This window comes from Chinchilla lanigera, unplaced genomic scaffold (genome assembly GCF_000276665.1).
Source record: "Chinchilla lanigera isolate Chin_1 unplaced genomic scaffold, ChiLan1.0 scaffold00017, whole genome shotgun sequence".
In the NCBI taxonomy this organism is placed as follows: domain Eukaryota; kingdom Metazoa; phylum Chordata; class Mammalia; order Rodentia; family Chinchillidae; genus Chinchilla; species Chinchilla lanigera.
Genome location: NW_004955418.1, coordinates 5,359,367 through 5,367,690, shown reverse-complemented (window position 1 = coordinate 5,367,690; position 8,324 = coordinate 5,359,367).

Genomic DNA, 8,324 nt, shown 5'->3' with positions numbered 1-8,324 from the left:
AAAACATACTCAGGCTTACTTGGGGGAACAATAGAAAAAAGCCTCAAAGTGCTTGTTTTATACATCATTTGGTAAATGTTTTGGTTTGTGTTTTGTAAGAGGAAAATTTCAGCATCATATAGAAGTCTAACAGTATTACAGCCTTCGGAGGAACAAAAACATAAAGACAAACTTAGATTATAGCCATCAATGGACTAGAAAATGTCCGGGAGGAGCCAGGGCAGAAGAATAACCACAGTGGGTGTAGTGGCCAGATGGTCCCCAAGGTGCCCCGTGGGCCTCCCACTCAGGTGTTTGCACACGTGTAACGGCTTTCCACACTGCATCAGGGCCTATCTGTGGATTGGACAGATACGGCAGGTATATGGTGTGTTACTTCTCACATCAGTAATGGCTGATACCTCAGTCTCTCTATGTCCTTGGGTCACTGGCTCTGATGAAAGCCAGCTCAGAGATCATGAGTTATCCTGTAAAGGGGCCTGTGTGATAGCAAACCGAAGATTCCTTCTAACATTCCCATGAGTGACTTCGAGAAACAAATGCTACCTGCCTGCTTGCTTGGCAACCTGACTTTGCAGAGGCCTCCTGAGAAACCTGGAGAGAGAAGCACAAAATGAAGCTACCCTTGCATTCTTGGCCCTCAGGAATTGTGCAACAACAAATGTTTGTGGTCTTAAAGTGGTAAATTTGGGGCTAATTTTTTACCCAGCGGTAGGTAACTAATACAAAGAAATGGATGTTGTAGGTGGATGTTGTACGTCCTCACAGAGGACACATACAGGGAGACCATCTAAGACAGAGGAGCAAGCAAGGCCACACAACCAAATCTTAATCTAGGGTGTCTGAACCTATATATCCTGACTTCTCTTAATAAACCTCTTAACAAAAGGTTTGCAGTGGAATCTTCTACTAAAACTTAAGGCATGTCCACTTTATATGACTTCAGATTGTTGATTACAATTGGAATTTTCTATAGTATCAGAGATTAGTACCCTTGCACACCTGGTGTTGGCTCCAGTATTCCTGAAAATAGGGGTCTGACTGGCCCACTCATGTGGGTGTGTGTTCCGAAATGAATTCATGACTGCTTTATGTGAACATCAGGGGTCTGACAAACCTGCAGGTCTTCACTGGTGCCTGTGAAGTTCTTAGGGACTTGGATCTCACCTTCAACCTCCTCCTATTTAGAGCAGCTAATATTTCAAATGGTTTTCTACTGGCCCTTCACTATGTTGCATGAATTGCTATTTAATTTTTCTTAACAACCCCACCCATAGGTATTGTTGTAATTCTCATATTAGGGATGAGAACACTGAAGCAAAGACAGGTTATACAGTTTTCAGGGCCATACAGGTCTTAGGTGACTGATCTGATCATAGTGCCCATGCTCTAAAACACTATGCTATCCATGTGTAGGAGAAGAGACCCATCTGCAGACTTGACCCTTCCAGACAATCACCCCTCTTGAGGCAGAGCTGCTGTCTTAGTCACGTAACACTCTTCATCTTTTCTGGTTTACTACAATATTCAAGCACCTTAAAACTCAGTTTTATCAAATACACAGCTTAAAACATTGTACCAAAAGAAAATGGTATTTCATTTTTAAAAACATGGGGAAAAATGGCCTTCTTAACAATGTCCAAGTTTCTTATCTCTTGTTTAAAATTGTATATGTTGCTATACCTCATATTTTTTCCCATTGTTCTTGGCTTCATGATGGAATGCTTTAATTTGCTCCACTTATACTATTCTTACACCACTATTTCCTGTAATTTATACCACATGCTATCCACTTTCTTGTACTATTTTGTTTGGTAAAGCACTTTGGATACCAGTTTATATGAAAGATGTTATTTGAAATGAAGTTGTATTGCAAGCTACATTATTATAATTTTCTTCTTGCTATGTTCCTACTGTATCTTATATAGTGACCTGGTGTTGGATGCAGTGCTGAAATTTAAATGGAACGAGTGCTTGGAATTGATGTTCATGTAGTACTTATTTAATCTGCTGCCAGAGTGATCCACTATTGTGTTCTGTTTTCAATATATTCCAAGGCCAGCTCTTACATCCATCTTACTTGTTCCATGGAGAAAATCTGCACTATGTACAAGTGAAGCATAAGTCAAGTTGTTTGTGCTTTGGGGCAACATCACAAGGTACATCTTCATATAACACATGTAATAATGTAATTTTTACAGGTGGTTGGAAAATTCATCAGTTCTTAATTATTCAGTGACTGATTATCTTATCCTTCTGTTGTTTGATCATTCTGATTTTTGCTGTTTATTCATTTCATTGTTTTTTGAGACTGTTAGAAGTTAGACAAAGAAGAAAAAAAAATAACCTGGTCATTTGAATGACTTTTTGGTAGATCTGCCTAAGATATGACAAAGCAGAAGAAAATATTACTTTGAAAACAAAGGCAAACTGGTGCTTAAAATTTGAATAGTCTGTAGAGTTGTGAGTCTCAATGGGTTTGAGTATATATGTTAATCATATTTCAGGTACTGAGTGAAAATTGTCTACTCTATTTTGCTAGGAATGTAACAATGATGATTAGTATTATAGATGATGGTAATATTATTATCATTTATAAAAAACACTGTTATATCTTTTTGGCACAAGCCAATAAGATAAGTAGAACATGATATTTTTTAGGGTTATAATTCTTCTCCCTAGTTTCAATCTCTGAGTTTTTAAACCCATCCTCTGTTTAAGGTTGGAGGCTAACTCCCTTCTCTGATTCTCTGGACACTTGGATTGCAGTAGTTTTTTGGCAGTGGATGTTTGCATGTTGTCTCCCAAACTAGAGTATATACTCTTCAAGGGCACAGATAGGTTTTTGTTCATCTTTGTTCTTTTCCTTATATTTGGCACAATTCTTGTAAAAAAAGAGGTGTTAGGAAGTACTCCAATAACTGGTGGGAAATTTTTCTATTTTAGTTTTTTCCTCCGAGTATTGTACAAGTTGCGGTATAATACTGTTGAAATGCATGTAAATAATAATAGATTCTTACCAGTCTTTGAAGTCAGAGAGGCCAGAACTGGAAGAGCACCTAGAAAGCATCTAATGCACTCCATACTTCATAGGAAGGCAGTAGGTTACAGTTCTTGAGGGGAGACCCAGATCAACATGCAACATCAACTTGATCTTTTGCAAAATGTTTACCACCTCTGAATTTCAATTTATTCTATTAGAGCAAAATAAATATTTGGACACTTTCTGTGAACATTAAATGAGGTGATGGCTATAAAAGTGCTTTGTAACATTTTAACTGCTCTATCAAGTATAATCCAGGAAGTTCCTGCCTAGAGACATAAGTGGCCGTCTCTAGGGATGATTTTTCAGTTGGTAGCAGGAGAGTGTAATTACATAAGAACTGAATTCAGTCAGAAGGTGTATTTCCAGAGTATCATAGTTTTCTTTGGAACAGTTGCAAAATATCCTTGCCATTTTGGTTAGTGTTAATTTGAAACGTGACAGGTGCTTGAGAGTTTTGAGGGTCAAAGTGACCACAAGGCACTGTCAGGATAGGGAGGATGAGATCAGCTCTGTTGCCCCTATGCAGAGCGTTGCTATGTCTGTCAGAGGGGATGAGGCTTGTGGAAGTATTTTGGTAAACAGCGAGGAGCTACATAAATATCATTGTTATTGCCTCTTGCTTCTTTTATGTTTCTTCACATTGAACTTCTAGAATCAGGAAGATTCTCTTGAAAATTTCACATTAAATCATAGGACTATGATAGTAGGAGACTTTTGGGAAATAACATTGATTAATATTTTTTTAAGTATGATGAAACTCATTTCATATTTTTCAAATGGTCCATATCTTATTCTCTTATTTTTCTCCCAAAGATCATTAATATGTAGTTATTATTTTTGGTCTTACTGTTTTTTCTATTTGTCATTTTTGTTTGTTTTCCGTCACCGTCTTTAGCAAATCCACTCTCTCCTTTCTTCCCTACTGCCTGAGTTGTCCTTTCCTTCCCTGTATCGACCTTATGGAATCTTGCAAATAAATTCTTTGAATTAGGATAGACTCTCTCGGGAACTCTACAGTTTCCCCTTAGAGAAAATGGCTGAGATTTGAACACTCAGGTTTCCCTTTAAGAGAATTACTATGCAAGAAAATTGTCCTGAGTCATAACTCTTACTCCTTCCCAATTTATAGAGCTCCTTCTGCACAAGGCAAGAATACACACAGAGAGAATCTCAAATAAGCACCCTAATAAAAGAAATTCAGCTCACATTAAAATACTAGAATACCAGATGGTGGAGTTTAAGTATTATTCAACTACTGTTTATCCTACCCAATACTCATTTGAAATTCAACATTTTTGAGAATTATTCATGGAGCCATAGCTGTATTTCATGCAGATAACAAGCTTACTTTAGAGTGAATTACCAGAATGCACCCATCATTTCCGTACTTCCTTGGTTATTGTTAATTTGGATTGCAACTATTAGTTAAAGTTGAGAGGCTTTAGAAAGCAAATCAACATGAAGCTCTCGTGGACAATAATTTGTTCAGCAATCTGTGGGGAGGGCAAATCATTAAATTTTACAGGGTGGAAGAGCTCACCAAAGAATGTGATGCTCCATCTGCCAAAGCTGAAAAACACAACTGTTTGATGAGCATGTTTCCTCCTTGGTAGCAGCCTGCCCACTGAGCAGGCAATTATTCTTTCTTTTATCTAAGGGCTGTGGCATCACTTTTAAGAGAATGTAAAAAGCAATCTCATCTTCCAGCACCTCTCCATGTGAATGGACGAAAGAACAACAGAGCTGTATCGAACACAGCACAGTTTCCTGTGTAAAGTTGCCAGGCCGTTTGAATTGGTCACTAGGTCACACATTATGGCCAGTGTAGATTCCTGAGCTCCTCCTGACTCTGGGTACTACTTTATATTTTTATTTCATTTACCTCATGTTAGAGAAATAGCAAGCTTTCTTGTTGCAAGTCATTAAAAAATATTAGGACATCTTTTATTTGATTTATTTATTTATTTATTTATTTTTGAGACAGGGTTTCACTATGCAGTTCAGACTGGCCTTGAACTCACTTTGTAGCTGAGGTTGGCCTAGAACTCACATCACAGTAATCCTCCTGCCTCAGCCTCCTCAGTGCTGTTATTACAGGCGTGCGCGCCACCACACTCAGCCTTTTAAAAGAACAGCATCTATTTCACTGCTAATAGTTAATGCTTTGACAGCTTGAGGAGTTTTCACCCCATGTTTAAGATTAACCTTTGAATGAAAAAGATAAATTCAATACGACACATCTTCAATGCTTGGAAAAATAGGGCTTGAACATTTCTTTCTGATTTTATTCTTGAATTTTCCAAATTTTGAAAGCAATAGAAGTTAAAGGGACTTTACTAACCATCATCTTGCAGATTATCATTATTCAGGGCTCTACTGTTGATTTTTTACTGTGTTTGAAGTGTCAGTCATTTATCTCCTTTAGTTCCCACAGTGACGCTACACAGAATTCCTATTTCACAGATGGGAACACAGCATCAGAGCAGTTAGAAAGTGTAGGCTGAACTCCCAACTTGACGCTGACTTTGAGGCTCATAGTTTTTCTACTGCAGTCTACTTCCTTCTTGAGCATTGTAGACGTGAAATCATATGAGGAACTGAGTATTTACACTTCAAAAGTGGTATCACAGAGAGGAAATCACAATATGTTTTTAAAAAACACTTAATGAAAATCTTATCTCGGGGAGGAGGCCCAGCCTCACTCCTTTACAGTTTGCGAGCTCTTCACACATGTGCAATTTGCAACACTTTGTGGGGAGCATTTTCCGGTAATAAGCTAAATGAACTTGCAAATGCTAAAACATTACCAGGAAAGACCAAATAGCTCATGCTTTCAATGAAGTCTCCTTACATTCCGAAAGCTCTCCGAGCTTCAAGTTTTTCCTTTGTTAGAAGAATCATTATAATTCCCAGTCATGTTGGGAAGTAATCTTCCTGGGGGTGTCTCGCATTTCTGAAATGTCCGAAAACAGAGGCACTGCCTGCCCTCTTCCTGGGTGGTAAGCAGCCTTAGGTGATAGTGTAACCCTCGGGAAAAAATAACAATACGCTCGCTGTCCATGTTACACTTAACTTTAGGCGGTATTCTTCTCCTGTAATGCAACCTACTGTGTGTATCAAGTGCCATCTGACTCTCTGGTAATTGAAAAAAAAGTGCTGACACTCTGGTCACTACTATTTCTGTGGGTGATAAAGTTCTTCATCTCTGACCCAAGAGTCTTATGTCTTTAGCCAGCATCCATAAAACTATAGCAAACTAATTTGTTAGCTTGCAGTACAGTACAATCTCAGTACTCTTTACAATTCTTAACACCTCATATAAACTGTGACGATTAAATGGGATAGCTATACAAAGACCTTGGGGATTGGCATATAGAAAGTACTAAATATATATGAGCTGTTGATACTGTTACCGCTCCAGATAAAACTAAGCCATAATTGGTTCATAATAATGCAAGTGTATTGGTGTTTTGCATGAATTAACTCAAGTTGCTTTTTTTCAAGTGCTAATTCATCTAACAGTGGTATTCCTTTTTAGTTATGCTCCAGCTAGCTCAGCTAGAATTCCTGGAGGGTCAGGTAAACTCCGTAAAGACTGAGTTCATGAATATTTTGCCTCTTATACCTAGGGCAGGTGCTACACAAATAATTCTGAGGGCACATTTTTGGTGTAACTTGAATACAGATTTTGCAATAATATAATTCAGTGTTGCAGAAAAATTAATAAGCCAACCAAACAAGTGGCATTCAATAGTCTGCCAAAATTTAATGACTCAAAAACCCCAATGCCTCAGTGCCTATAGTTCTTTATGTACTTGATCTAAGGAACACTAGAAATATGATTTTTAAACCATCTGTGAGCCATATAACTTACTAATACAAAAATGAGCTAAGAAATACAAATGATAATGTAGCTCTGATAACGGTGGAACCCGTCTGGAATTCCTTCTGTTTCTCTTTGAATCTTAGCCATTTACTTTAGCTCTGCCCTCAGTTATTGAAAAAAAGAGGCTTTCTTTGTACTAACGGTAAATTGGTCATGCTCTTTTGAAGGTGCTTTAATTTACATGTTCTGCCTTCAGCAATTCTAAGACTGTCTTCTTTAGGGTTATCATAACAGCCACAAGCCACTTTGGGCTTCTGGTGTCACTGGTAAATTTTCCTATCAATGGATTAGGTTTGCCTTTTTATTAAAAGTGAGTTGTTTCATGGATAAAAATGGAAAAGAAATGGGGATTTACAAAATCTCAAAGTGTTTGATATTATAAGTAAATAAATACATATTTGTTACAAAGAAAAAACTCATTTTGTAGTAGAGAATTCTGGAAGAGACAGTCTCTGCCAAGATTAACATTACCAATAATAAAATATATTTACATCATGTACCTTCTGAAACGGTGCAGTGGTAATAGATATCTTGTTTCTGTGGCACTTTTTAAAATAAACTCTAATCTCAATCTAAGCATGAGAAAGTATCAAGCAAACCTAAACTGGGTAATATACTAAAAAATAACTGACTCGTATCCTTCACAAGGCTCAAAATAATGAAAATGACAAAACTAAAAAAATATTAAGAGTTAGATCAGAGTAAACTAGCAAATATATATAGAATCCTGAATTGGATCCTGGCATATTTTTTTCAAAGAGGATATTAGTAGAAAGACTAGATAGAATCCAACTTTCATAGACACCTAAGTTAGGTAGAAATATAGGCAGTCAGACAGGAGTAGGCCCTCAAAGGAGTTCGTGCAGAAGATGAGAACACATTGTAACTGCGAGTGGAGGTGCATTTGTTGAACGCCAGGCCTCAAGATGAAGATGGAATGACTACATCTACGTACTTCCATAAGTGACAGATGATAATGATTGATGCTCTAAAAAGGCATCAGTCACCTGGGTATAGGACCAAAGCTGCTTGACCCATCCCTGCCAGGAAAGGTCCTTGCTTTTCCCATATGCACTTGCTATGTGCTGGCTTCCTCACTGGACCAATATTATCTAAGTGGTTATATTTGTAATATTCTTGGTTGCCCATACTTTTGTCCCACCTTGTACCCCCCCTTGTAATTTTGTACCCACATCGTGGTTTTGCTCTATAAAATCTTCTGTGAGAAGTGGGCTCCTGGGGAACCCACTTTTCAGGTCCCCTTCTATCTCTCTTAGGCAGAAGCAATCTTTTCCCAATAAGTATTTCCTACTTTTAACCTCTGTTCCTTAGAATTCATTCTTTGTTTTGTTGTTTGTTTTTTTTTTGGTTTTTTTTTTTTTGGTTTTTTTT